The sequence below is a fragment of the Canis aureus genome, chromosome 18 (assembly GCF_053574225.1).
Source record: "Canis aureus isolate CA01 chromosome 18, VMU_Caureus_v.1.0, whole genome shotgun sequence".
Classification (NCBI taxonomy): Eukaryota; Metazoa; Chordata; class Mammalia; order Carnivora; family Canidae; genus Canis; species Canis aureus.
The window spans coordinates 35,986,547-36,001,850 of record NC_135628.1 but is presented as its reverse complement, the minus strand read 5'-3'; positions in this window follow the sequence as shown (position 1 = coordinate 36,001,850).

Here is a 15,304-nt window from a genome sequence, read left to right as displayed (position 1 = left end):
TCTTTGCTTTTTCCTTTTGCTTATCTGTATCATCCCACTCTAAAACTAAGAAATCTGGCTCCCAACATCTGCCATATATTTACTTATTTGTTCAATCTAGTATACATAAATACTATTTTTAGAATTATCAACGATTACACTTTAGGAAAACAACTTCATCAACTAGAGTACAGTGCTTGCATATGGTTTATTTTACCTTTAGTCTTATAAATTATACTCATTTCCAAAGTCAGCTCCTTTTTCCCTGCTCCTCCATTCAGTGAGGACAATTTATTCATTCATTTTTAATATAGTTAGGCTCTTCTTTAACACTGAGAATCTTAATTTTGTGTTCTCCAGCCTCCTGAATGATTTCATAAATTTGTGTAGATTAGTTTTACATTGAGGGTTATAAGATTCTAGGCAAAGTGTCATATTATTGACCATTATAATACAAATAATTTCATCACCCTAAAAAAATCCCCAGTGCTTTTTGTTATTAAACTTTGCCACACACTCCCACCTTTAAAATCCTGGCAATCAATGATCTGTTTATCATTTCTATAATTTTATTTTCTCCCAGAATATTGTATCACTGGAATTATATAGTATGCAGCCTTTTCAGACTGTTTTTTTCTTTACTTAACAATGTGCATGAAAATTTTCCACATTTTTTTCATAGCTTTTTATTTCTGAATGACATCTTATTGTGTGAATATACTATAGTTTATTTAACCATTCACCTGTTGAAAGACATATTGGTTGATACCAAATTTTGGCAGTTATGAGTAAAGCTTCTATAAATATTTGCATGTAGATTTTGTGTGCACATACGTTTTAAGTCAGTTAAGTAAGTATCTGGGAGCATGACTGTTGAATCACATGGTTAGACTATGTTTAGATTTGCAAGGAATTTCCAAATTGTCTTCCAAAGTGGCTGTACCTTCAGCATGAATGAGAATTTCTGTTGTTCTATATTCTTATCAGTAATATCAATTCTTTTTTTTTTTAGTAATATCAATTCTAATAAGCATGTAGTAGTTTTTCTTTGTTTCAACTTCATCTCTTAATGATGATGTTACATGAAAAGAAATGATGTTAAGCATCTTTTCATTTGCTCATATATATATTATATATGTGCACACACATATATATATACACATACATATATATTTTTTATTTTATATATATATAAAATAAGCAAATGAAAAGATGCTTAACATCATTTCTTTTCATGTAACATCATCATTAAGAGTATATATATATATATATATATATATATATATATATATATACACACACACACACACACACATATAGCCAGTCTGGGCTAAGCATATATATATATATATATATATATATATATATATATATATATATGCTAAGCATATATATATGCTTAGCATATATGCTAAGCATATATATATGCTTAGATCTTTTATTCATTTTTTTATGAGTTGTTTTCTTATTGTTGAGTTTTAAAAGATTTGTTTATATTTTGAATACAAATTCTTTTATCAGATATACTCTTTGCAATTATCTCTGAGTACTTGAGATAATTTTGATTCTTTTAACAGTGTATATTTCAGAAGCTTTAAATTTCAATAAAGTCCAGCTTATTAATTTTTTCTTTCAATGTGAGGATAATGCTTTTGACATTATATGCTAAAACTCATCACCAAAAAAATAGATTATATAGATTTCTCCTGTTATCATCTAGAAATTTTATAGTTTTATATTTTGCAATATAAGATTTTGCAATATATTCTTGCAATATGATTTTGCAATATAATAATTAGTTCTGTAATGCATTTTGAGTTATTTTTTTGTGAAAGGAGTAAAGTGTATGTTTAATTTCTTTTTTTTTTCTTTTTTTGTTTGTGTTTTGGTATTGAACATCTAATTATTCTAGCACAATTTGTTGCAAATACTATACTTTCTTCATTGAATGCCTTTGTCTACAGCCATACCACCCTGAACATGCCCAATCTCATCTGTTCTCAGAAGCTAAGCAGGGTCGGTCCTGGTTAGTACTTGGATGGGAGATTGAATGCCTTCGTGCTTTCATCAAACATCCATTGACTATATATGCTTCAGTTTACAAGGTCTCAATTATATTCTGTGGATCTTTATATCTATTTATTTGCTAATACCACATTGTCTTGATTATTGTAGTTTTATACTGTCTTGAAATAGAGTAGTATGAGTCTTCCAATTTGTCTTTCTTTAGTATTTTGTTGGTTGTTCTAGGTTTTTCACATTTCCGTATAAACTTCAGACTCTGTTAATACCTACAAAATAGCTTTCTGGAGTTTTGATTGAGAATGCTTTGAATATACAGATCAAGTTGAGACAAATTGACACCAATATTGAGTCCTTAAATCTATGAACCATGGTTTATCTCTACATTTGTTTAGATCTTCTCTGATTTCTATTATCAGTGTTTTGTAGTTTTCTGCAGATAGATAACTAAATAGATAGATTTTGTGCACATGTTGTTAGATTTATACCTAAATATTTTTGGTGTGATTATAATCCCTTGTTCAGTTTCTAGACTTGAGCCATTTTTCAGTTCAAAACTCATGGACTGAAGATCCCTAGGAGGAAGGACCCCACAACACTGTAGTAAGTATAACTTATAATAACTCCCAGCTTTCCCTCAAAGGGATTTACTCAGGTTACTGACACTGAGGGAAGGGAACTACTTAGAGAATAATTAGACAAAAGGTCTGAATTGACACTGATATATGCTTGACCACAGGATTAACATATCTTGCTCCCCCTATTTTTCCATAGATAGATAGAATGGAGGCTTATAGAAGCCAGGTAATAATTGAATTCTGTATAAATCAGTGGATCTACTAGGTCTGCAGATACATTAGATGGTCCTTCCCTGGTGCCTGAGTCCATAATTTGGAATGAAACCTGGCAATTGGTACAAACTTGAGGTATGTGGTAAGAGCTATCATATGGTGGAAGACCAAGTAGAAACCTCTGCAATCACGCTCCTCACTACCCAGGCCTGCCTTGGAAAGCATAGTAAATCAAGAACAATATATCCTAGGAAAAATGACAGAGATTAGTGCCACCCTTAAAAATCTAAAGAATGCATATATGGAAGCTCCATTATGGCTCCTTTTAATTTGCCAGTCTGGTCTCTGTAAAAACCAGATGGAACCTGGAGAATGACTGTAAACTATAGCAAGCTTAACCAAGTAGCAGCTCTGATTTTAGTTGCTCTGCCAGATGTTGTATCCTTGTTAGAGCAGTTTTTTTTTTTTTAACTTTTATTTATTTATGATAGGCGCACAGTGAGAGAGAGAGAGGCAGAGACACAGGCAGAGGGAGAAGCAGGCTCCATGCACCGGAAGCCCGACGTGGGATTCGATCCCGGGTCTCCAGGACTGCACCCTGGGCCAAAGGCAGGCATCAAACCGCTGCGCCACCCAGGGATCCCTGTTAGAGCAGTTTAATAAGGTCTCTGATACATGTAATGCTGCTATTGATTTGGCATGAGTTCCTTTCTATTCTGATCAGAAAAGAGGATCAGAAACAGTTTACACTTACATGGAAATGACAATATTTATTTATAGTTTTACCCATGACTCTGTTAGCTTGCCCTCATAATCCAAAAATACCTGAACCATCTGGACATTACACTGATCCATTATATTGATGACCTTGTGCTCTTCAGAAATATGAGCAAAACTGGGTAGAACATCAGTGATCTTAATAAGATACATGTGCTCTGTAGGATTAGAGATAGTCTCCAAAAAGATTTAAGAATTTGAGACTTTATTGAATTTAAGAGACACTTTATTGAATTAAGATCAAGGGTGTGATGGTCTATCTGTCCCATAGGAAAACACAAACCATTGCATTTGGCATTTTCTGCCACAAAGAAGGAAACTCAGTGCTTTGTAGGCCTTTTTGGTTTCTGGAGACAACACATTTCCCACCTATAATATAGCTCTGGCCCAAACACTATGTGACATGACAGGCTGCCAGTGTCATGCCCACTAGAAAGCATTTTCTGTGCAATAGGCAGTGAACACTAACTAGACAAAATGGCTAATCCAGTTGGCATTAGCCACTTTTCCTCATTGGTCATCCTGAAATTTGCACAATGGGCTCATGAATATAGTTAATGCTTAGCTAACTATTGTTACTGTTGAATATCCAACTTGCCAACAATGGAAACCAGTGCCACACCAGTAAAATGGTAATAATCCTGAAGAGACAAAAACCAGACACCAAGATACAAGTCAAATACATTGGTCTCCTTTCTGATTTATATGGGCAATCAGTTTTTTCTTATTTTGGGTATGAATTTCCTTTTCTTGCTTTTGGAACTTTAGTCAACATGACTCTTCAGGCCTCAAAGAACTGCCTGGTTCACAGGTGTAGAATTCCACAAAATATAAAATTTAAAAAAAGGATTCACTTCACAGTGAAGTAGTTGTGGGAATGAGCCCACAACCATGGGACACTCTGGTCATACCAAGTGCTGCACTATCTAGAAGCTGCAGAACACTACAATAGCCTACTAAAAGTACAGCAAAATTTACCTCTTGGAGGCAGGCAAGTCACTGCAAGTACTGAGAGCCATACTTCAAGATGTTGTATGTGTAATGAATCAGAAACTTCCGTGTCCCCAGTAGAGGAATACGTAGTGTTGGGGATAAAAGGGTGGAAGTGGAGGGCTCAATTTACCATCATTCCCAATAATCTACTGAGGTACTTGGTTCTTGCAAATCTGGGCTCTATAGAGTTAGAGGTCCTAGTTCCCAAGAAGGGTATACTTTTATCAGGACCCAGCAAGGGCCGCATTGAACTTCAAATGAAGAAAAGATTTACTATCTTGACAGGATTCATGACCCCAGTTAGTAGAATGAGGTGAGGAAACTTTTATGTAGATCCATAATGATATAATGGAATAAATATGTAACTTAAGTGATCAATTTGAGTAACTTTTTGGATTTCCTTGACCAACTGTCACTTTGAATGGGCATGTGAAGCAGCTTGGTCTGACAAATTGTAATTACCATGTGTTAGATCCCTGAGGAATAATTACCATACATTCTGATCCTTGAGGAATCAAAATTTCAATTATACCACCGGGTAAATCTCCAATGCCTGTCAAAGTGGTAGCAAAGGTTAACAGGAATGTAGAATAGGCAGAGGAAGAGGGGGAGGTATAAACATCTTGATTATACAGTTGCAGCGATGAGACCAACTGCTGTGGTGGGGTTTATAGTTCATTCCACTTATGCCCTTCTTTAAGTTGACCCACCAAAATAAGGGTCCATGAAAACCATGAAGGTGCTTTTCCCAAACACACATAGAGCAGTGGATCTATGTGTAGCAAGGATGGATCCTGATCACCATGGAGATACACTGCTTAGATCTTTACAAGAGAACCTGCCACGGGGAGCATAGTTTTATGACAGTTCATTAGCCTCCATTTTGGCCCACCACACTGCTTCTAATGAGGCTACACTGCTCCTAGACTACCTCTAGCCAATGACCAAGTGTGGTACAGGGTTTAAATCTAGTTAATTCCTGCCCAATATGGAACTCCTCCAATGGTAACCTTTGCTTAGATAGTCCCCACCAATAGAGCTAACTTTCTCAGAATGCTAATGTTGGTCCAAGACTTTTCATACCCAATTCTTCTTTTTGTTCACAAGTACCTATATCATGTTATGAAGGCAGTCCCTGCCTTTTTGATCTGTCCCCATTTCCTGCATAGATGTTTCCCTCAATATATCTTATCTCTTATATATTTAATATTCTCGTGGTTTCTACTTCCTGCAGGGCCTCAACTGACACAACTACAAAATGAATCTTCTCACAAAATGCATGAAAACACACAAAGTAAAAGAACAAAGTGGATACTTTTAAGAGCTCAAGTATAGACCAAAATAAAATAAAATAAAATAAATAAAATAAAATAAAATAAAATAAAATAAAATAAAACAAAACTACCCTGAAGATTGCATAGTGCTTCTATCACCTTCCCAGAAAAGTGGTTGGGCATTCTTAGAGAATACAAGAACAAGTGTTAGATAAGACCAAATCATCAAATCCCTTCTGACTCTTCCACTTTTAAACTATGTAATTTAGGCCTAGTTAATTGGCATTATGAGGCCTGAGCTTCCTGAATTTAAAACTAAAAATCATAGTATTTATCAGAATGGATATTTGCTAGGAACATCAGCAGTGTCATAATAGTGATTTAAGGTAAGCATCCATTTTAGGGAAGTTGTTAAATATTTTTATAAAAAATATTTCCTTGACAAGACTGTGAGGAATGCAATACGACAAAACTATAAATTTTTATCACAATTATCTGAATAGGGTTAAAAAATACAAACATAGTTAAAAAATTAAAGGTGCCACATTAAAAACCAGCAGATTAAATACAGCCACAATTTATTTGATACTCTTGCAATTGAGAGAGGTAAGATTTATTTTCTTTTCCCATGAATCTGGGCTGGCCTGTAACTGCTTTGGTCAATAGTGCATGGTGGAAGTGACTCTTTGCCAGATCTGAGCATAACTTAACATAACTTAACATAACTAACATAACTTAACATAACATAACATAACATAACATAACATAACATAACATAACATAACAACATAACAAGTATGGCTGCTAATACCTTGGTCCATCTGTCAGATGCCACCATGGAAGAAGTATGAATACCCAAGACCATTATTTGTGAGGAGTTATTTGGAGAGAAGGAAAAGACAAGAAGCATTGAGGTACCAGATAAAGAAGTGAAAAGATCATTTTGAAAGTGTATCCTCCAACTCCAACTGTCTCAGTTAACATCATTTGGATCAGAATCTAACCACTCAGCTGAGCCTTCCCAATTTCTTGCACAACTAAATCAAAAGGAAAATAAAATGTTTGTTTTAAACCATTAAAGTTTGTGGTAGCTAATTATGTAGCAAGAGACAACAAATAGTTATTTTTTTTAAGATTTTATTTATTTATTTGAGAGAGAGAGTGAGAGAGAGAGCATAAGCAGGGTGGAGGGGTTGAGGGAGAGGGAGAAGCAGACTTTCCACTGAGCAGGGAGACCAACTCAAGGCTCTATCCCAGGATCCTGAGATTATGACCTGAGCCGATAGCAGACTCTTAACTGACTGAAACACCCATGCACCCAAAGACAACTGAAATAATTATTTTCTAATCAAAACTAGAAAAATAAAAAGATTAAAGAGTTATGCAGTAAATTTTAAATACTAACACTATTGAAAGGTGATTTCTTAGACTTTGTATTTGACATCAAGGAAGATAGCATAAGTTTTCACAATTCCTGATACCAAATAAGTAGACTGAAATGAGTTTAAACCCCAGCTTTGCCACTTGCTGACTGATTGTACATTAAATAAGTCTCTAAGGCACAGTTTGCTCTTTACTAAAATGAAGATATTTATTACTTCTAAGGTTATTGTGAAGGTTTAGGGGTAGAACATGTACACTTTGGTGGATTTTCTGGCATGCAGCTTAAAAGATGGTCTCCATTAACAACTATAGCTTACTTGGTATTTTATCTCATCTATTTTGGAGATTTCTACTTGAGCTCAGAATCACCATTCCTACTTCATATTGTACCCAATTTGTGTTCAGAATCATTCCATATATTTCCTGAAATATTAAATTGGTAGCTAATGTATTCTATAGATAATACACATCAGATAGATCATTGCCCACTTTCAACAGAAAGAAAAAAATTGTTTCTGATTACCCTTACGAGTCAACACTGGAGACCTGGTAGATAGTGATGATTTATAAAACTGAAGAAAACAATGGCTTCCTTTTGAAAAAGATGTGTTTTTTTTTTTCTTTGAAAACACTTTTCAGTAATTATATCAATGACCTGTGTCAAGAAGGAATGCACTGCTTTTCAGATCTTGGCACCATTCAAAAATATGATTCTATCAAATGTTTTTCAAGAAATCTGTCATCACTGCCTGTATCAGATACAGTCCAACGGGACATAAAGATGTGTTTGGAGTGGTAATTGGAGAAAGTTTAATGGATGGATCATTTACAGAGTTCGAGATAGGGTCAAGGGACTCACCAAGACTGGTAAAGCATCCAGAGACTAGCAGCTAGAAACTATTACCTCACCAAGACTGAAGGGGCAAGGAGATTGAGAGAAGCATTTCCATCCTCCAGCAGCTCCTGGGGATTTCTTTGGCCAAACCTAAATTGAAACAGAGCTAGAGGGGTCAGATGATGTCAGATAGTATGTATCATCAACCTCTTGAGTCACAGAGCAAAACAGCAAAGAGCAAATAATGTTCTTCAAGGTCCAAGCAGAGAATAATCAGTGAATTGTCTGACCATTGATTTCAATAGCATGTGTTTGCTTGGCTGCTCTGAATGACAAAGAGCTTGGCCTGATGTGGAGTAGCTGTCAGACACACTTGTGCTATTTATATTCTATTGCTTTTGTTCAAGTCAGCATTCACCAAAGACAGGGTGAAGGGAAGTCAAAATACATGTATCTTAGAGACAACAATTCAAATAAAAGCTCACTAGTAATCAGAAAAATGCAAATTAAACTTCTCATGAGATATCATGTGTATGGATCACAAAAGCAAAATTATCAAATTTTATATTACCATGAATTGGTATGAACATGGTCCCCAGAAACTCCCCTAATACTGTCTGTGAGAGTGTAAATTCTTTTTTATATTTAAGAAATTAAGAGAAGTTTCATCCATCACAGCAGCCCCCTTCAGCTGTCTATAGGAGTAGACAAAATTGGATTGGCCTGTCTAAATCTAGGGGGCCCTTTAGCTCTCATGTCAGGCTATGGCAGGCCTCAGTCTCTCAGGGAACTGTGACCTGTGAGTTCTGAACTTAGCTTCCAAGAGAGCCACTGCCTAACCTTGACAGCTGGTTCGCAGTTGTAGACCCCCCAGCACCAGAAAAAAATGACACTCTGACCTACACTCTCATCTGAAGTTTGAGAAAAAATTATATGCTCTAACAACCCCTCAGGCCCTGTCAACAAGGTTACCTGAGCAATTATAATTTCCGAGGGGAAATTTAGAAAGAAAGTGTTATCAACATGTGCTCCTGCCATTTATCCAGAATGCACTTTTCTGTGAAAAAGACTTATTTTGGAGTGGAGGAATTTTTTAGTGATTTAATGTTGTTCTTATCTGCATCTTTGCACTTTTCTGTACATGTAAATATTTTAGAATGAGGACACATCATTTTCAAACATACAAACCAAATAAAACTAACAAAAACAAACATATATGGTGCTTGTTCCTAATTTAACTTAAAGTTTCACAAATAAACCAAAATTCTTTCTTGGAGATAGATGTTCATTGACAAGAAAAAGTTAAACAAACAAACAAACAAACAAAAAACTAGTTTGTAAATTGTCCTCATTTCCAGAGATACAGATAATTTGTAAAAAATTATTATCCTCATGTTATAGAAAAAGATATGGAAATCTGAGTTGGGATGTAAATGATCCTACTCATGAGACTTGAAATGTCAACATCTCAACTTTTAATTTCATGTTACAATTTTTTAAAAAGCTAAGGCTTATTTGTACAAATTAACTCAAAGAAGAAAAATAGCCACTGAGAAAAGTCCTCTTAAATGAAATCTTTAACTCAAGGCCTTAGAATATATATGTTAATGTTTGTATTACTGCTCTTTATCTTTGATATAATCAAGTGACATTTTTACTCAATGAATGATTTTATTGATTATTTTATAAACCTATGACATGGACACTGCTTATGAAAAAAATATAGTCTTCTTTTTAAAAATAAAGCATATAAAGCTTAGAACGTGAATGAGTAGTCAATGAGCAAATGATTTTAGTCCACTAGATTGGTTTAAACCATAGTCTTAGATAAATGACCTCTTTATGTATCTACTTAAAACAGTAATTTTTAGAGTATATATTCCTCGTGTTAGGTTTTTTTTAAAGACTATCATCACATAGTGGTTTTCATCAACTCTATCTGGCTTTCAAGGAAATGAACACTGTACGTTCAATGGGACAGTGATACTCAAATGTGAACGAGAACAAGATTTATCTGAAGTACTCATTAAAAATGGAAATTCTTGCACTTCATGCCCAGAAAATCTGATTCAGGGCAGAGGTGGAAATCTATATTTTATAGAATGAGTGAATGGCAGGTCATTATAATAGAAGAGGCCTATGAAGTTCTTTATATAGAAAGTAATAGAGCAAAATTTTCTTTTTCTATTTTCTTATAAATTCATGCAAGTTCTAAAAACATATAGATAGCATATATATGTATACATGTTTGTTAATAGATATATTACACCCAGTTCCTATTTCCTTTATAATTTTTACATGAAAGTCATTTAATTCTCTAATTTATATTATGAAATTAAAGTTAAAACAATACTGAATGCACAGGGGAGCACTCATCCTTCTAATTCTGCTCTATGATTCTATTTATATTGAGTTGAAGAAAAGGTAAATTGTCTTTCCATTCTATGGTTTCAAGCATCCTAGAGAAGGCTTTGTACTAGATTGCTCATGAGGTGGTTTAAGGGAGAACACAGGCAGTTTAATATTGAAATTTCATCACATGTATATCATGGGGCTCAATGGATACTACTAAATGATAGAATGAATAAGTCACTACTAGTTGTCTTTGTTCTAAGTCTTGACAAGGTCATACTTTTCCACCATATCCATGGCATAAATCAACAAGCTATTTGAAATATACAGATAAGTCTTTTTTACCCACTTTCACTAATTCTATATATCAGGGATAAAACCTGAGGATACAATATTTTTAAAAATCACTGAAGTCATTCTAATGTGATTATAGGGAACTATTGATCTATACTCTCTGTTCTCAACAGTTCATATTGTATTTACAAATTAAGTGAACCATTGGTAAATCATACTGTAAAGATCTATACAAAAGATACAGAAATTTAGGAATTATTAGCATAGAAATAAGGGCTGATAATCTTCTACCTGATAATCCAATTAAAGTTATAGATGCTTTCCTTGAAATTGTTTGCAATATTTGGCATACCTGGTTACCAACAGTGTTTACTAACCTAGGAACTTAAAGGGTCATTTCAAGTATATTTATGTACATGGTAAAGGCCATGGATTCTAGATTAATAGCACCAAGTTATAGCAGAGCACCTAAAATCATGACCTTCAGACAGTCCTCTTTAAATCTTAATTTTTACACTCAGATTTTTGATGATGCTTAAATAAAAAGTATGAGATTGCAAATTCTGACAAGAAAAGTGAGAATAAACATTCTTTACTTCCAAAATCAAGACTATACCCATATTACAAAATATCTGTGAAGAGAGTATTATTTAAAAAGCAAGACACCTAATTAAGACTCATGTATAGATATTTGGCGATACTACTTCTGCCTACAAATCCCCTGAGGGCACCTTCTGGCAGATCCTAAAACTTCTTATGATATAGTTCTGGGTCTAGTCTAACTCATGCAGTAGATCTTGCTTTTCAAAATAGGTGTTACCAAATGCCAAACTATCAACACAGATACTCTAAAGTAAATACTCAAAGCTAAATAAATTTTATTAAATTTAAAGGGGATAAAAACATATTTGTTATTAATCTAGTGTGGCTTTAAAACACAAGTGAGTTAAAATAGGTATAAAATGTAGGAATAGCCTTTGCAAATCCAAAGACAGTAACTGAAATTGCTCCAGTTTTACCAAATATGGTCAATAAAAGATGGCAAGTGTTACCTATAGGTATGCATATTAGTTGTAATAGCATGAGATTTTAGTAACTATTAGGATTTTAGTAACTATTTCCTTGTCCCCTTGGAAGTAATTCTAAATCCCACCTGTAGTATTTACCTCTTGTTTAGAAGCACAGCTAGGAAGGAATCTAATTTTACTAGAATCTCAATTGTTTTTTAACTTCTCTACATGCATTTATTGACAAATAACCCTGTAATATATAGGAAGAAATTCAATGCCATCTAATAGCGTTTATTAGGATTAGAAAGTACCAATTTATTTAATGTTCCTGAGAAGGAGGAGGAAGGCTTGTTTTTCTTCTTCAATAAATAATTTCTATTTTTTTCAGATATGCTGTAATAAAAACAATCTACCGCATGTTTTTTTGGCCATCATCATACATTATGTATAGACATTATGTAAACTCATTAAGAGGATGCTAAACATGAAACTGAATAGCAAACAACTGTTATATAAAGTCTTTGGATTTTCAGTCTAAATAAATGAAAGTTATTTTATAATAAGTTAGAAATTAGGCTCTTTGATACCATATCATTGCTACCATTATTAAGTTACATTGTCATTTAATTAATATGCATTATTCTGCATATTAATTTCCTATTATTATAAAATAGCAGGCCAGCACAATGGTCAACCGTATTCTCTTATAAAATTCTATGATATGACAGAAAGTTGGTCTCTAAAGCAATGGAATTATATATATATATATAGCAAATTTACTCAAATGTTTGTGAGAATTCTTCATATTTATACTTTATTTCTAAATAACATAACCAAAAATAAAATTAAATTTGGGGATATGTAAGCCTATCCATATGAACTCAAAATGGAATAAAAACTTAAACATAAGACCTGAAACTGTAAACATTGGTTTTGGCAATGAATCTTTGGGTATGATACCAAAAGCACAAGCAAGGAAAGTGAAAGTAAGTGGATTATATAGAATTATAAAGCTTCTTCACAGTAAAGGAAACAACAAAAAGACAACTTATGAAATGAAAGAAAATATTTTGTAAACCATATACCTGATAAGGAGTTAATATCTAAAATATATAACTCAATAGCAAATCACCAAATAACCCAATAAAAAATGAGCAAAAACCCTGAACAAACATTTCCCCAAAGGAGACATACAAATGGCTAGTAGGCTTATGAGGGGATGCTCTGCATCACTAACCATCAGGGAAATGCAAATCAAAAACAAGAAGATATCACCTCACGCCTGTCAGAATGACTATTACTTTAAAAAACAAAATATAATAAGAGTTGGAGAGGATGTGGAGAAAAGGGAAGCCTGTACAGTATTGATGGGAATGTAATTGGTGTACTCATTGTAACAAGCAACTACATATGACCCAGCAATCCCAGTTCTGGGTATTTATCCCAAAAAATTGAAATCAGGGTCTTAAAGAGATAGCTGTTCTCCCATGTTTGTTTCAGGATTACTCACAATAGCCAAGATATGAAAGCATCCTGAATATCTACTGATGGATGAATGGATAAATGTTGTATGTACATATAATAAAATATATAATAAATACAATAAAATATTAAAAAGAAGGAAATACTGCCATTTACAAAAACGTTGAGGGACCTGCAGAACATTATGTTAAGTGAAGTAAGTCAGACAGAGGGAGACAAATACCATGTGGATTTCATTTATATGTTAATCTACATAGTAAACTCAGAAACAGAGAGTAGAATGTTAGTGGGAAAGAGGGAAATGGGGAAGTGATATCAAAGAGTACAAAGTTTCAGTTATGTAAGCTGAGTAAGTTCTGGATCTACTATATTACATAGTAGCTACAGCTAACAATACTGTACTGCATACTTAAGTTTTTTTTGCTAAGAGTATAGATTTTTGTACTAAATGTTCTTATCACATAAAAGAATATAATAATTGTAGGGAATTTTGAAAAGTAATGGATATGTCTATGGTCTTGATGATCGTGATGGTTTCACAGGTGTATATTTATCCCTAAACTCATTGAATTATGTACATTAAATATGTAGAGCTTTTTACATGTCAATTATACTTCAATGATATTATTTTTTAAAAGCTAACATTTTGAAAACCAAGAAAATTTAGCATTATTTACAAGATGAAGAGTACCAATGTCAGCTTAAGGCCAATAGAAATTTGAAAGTAGCAGGGAAAGTTTGTCATCTAGAGATTCAGAGGGCACATAGACCTAAAGACACCTAAATTTTGGTACTCTAGCATCCAGAAGTGTGAGAAAATTAAATTTCTGTTGTTTTTAGCCACCCAGTTGGTGATTATTTATTAGGGCAATCCTAGGAAATGAATTACAATTGAAATTATAGATTAATATTTTCAGACATCCAACAGCTCATCTTTATTGAAACAGTATTGATATGTCAGTTTTACACAATAAGTATACTTCTTTGGTCATGTAAATCTTGATTATGAAGTGTTTGGAGAAACATCTAAGTCTAGAAGTTAAACCAATTACTATCAATGTATTCTTTTCATACTATGTCATCTATACCTAGCTTCAAATGCACTGCATTAGCCATGGTCACAGAATAAGTGCTTAGTAGTTGGCAGAGGTTGGTTGTAAGTTTCCCCTCTATTACTGCTTCTAAATCTAATCACAAAACATTTTGACTGATAGAATTATTTTAACTCTGAGAGCTTTAAGGAAAAAAAAAAGTAATAGTTGTTCCTGGGGGAGCAATCACTACTTGAAGACTTTTTAAAGTATTCTTTTATCAACTTAATTAGTGTAATGTTGCCAACACAGTACCAAAAATGGAAATTTGACTCCTATTAATTAACTATCAAGGCCAAAAGTAAATTACTAAGCTGGGAGGGGAGTCCATGCTAAGTTTTTAACAGTGCTTATACTCATAACCTCAACGTATAAGCACTGTGTCTCTTCCGTACAATTCTAGCCTTCTTGCTGCTTTTAATAAAAGACCTATGCACAATATTAAATACCAATTAATAGGAAAAAAAACATTTTGCTTATTTAAATACATTCCAAGCATAACTGACTTCCAACTTTAGAATTTATTCATGCATATAATTTTTCCCTCAGTTCTGGCATAGACAGAATTAAACACAGCTGGTTTTGATGACCATCAGTATTGTGACTGAGCTTTGCTCCTGACCCAAATTATTGTTGAAAGGACTAAAATGAGTCAACAAATATTTGTATGGTGTCTCATGCTAAAAAATTGATCCTTTTTAAAAAACTCTGTTCTTCATTCTGCTCTCATTCCTTTTATCACCATTGTTGTCATTGTTATCATCATCATCATCATTATCACCATCCTCAATCTGCATCTTTTACATGGTGTAATTGATCTAGGCAATAAGATTCCAACAGTGAATACTGATTTTACATTTGCTAAGGAAAAACAAAATGGACAGTTGCAATAAATGTGATATGTGATAGATATTACATGGCATTACAGTGTGCTAAAAGTTTACCTATATTTGGAGGTTCATCATTTAGTCAGGATAATTCCTTTTACATTTCTTATCTCAGGTTAGTGACTCTTCCATTG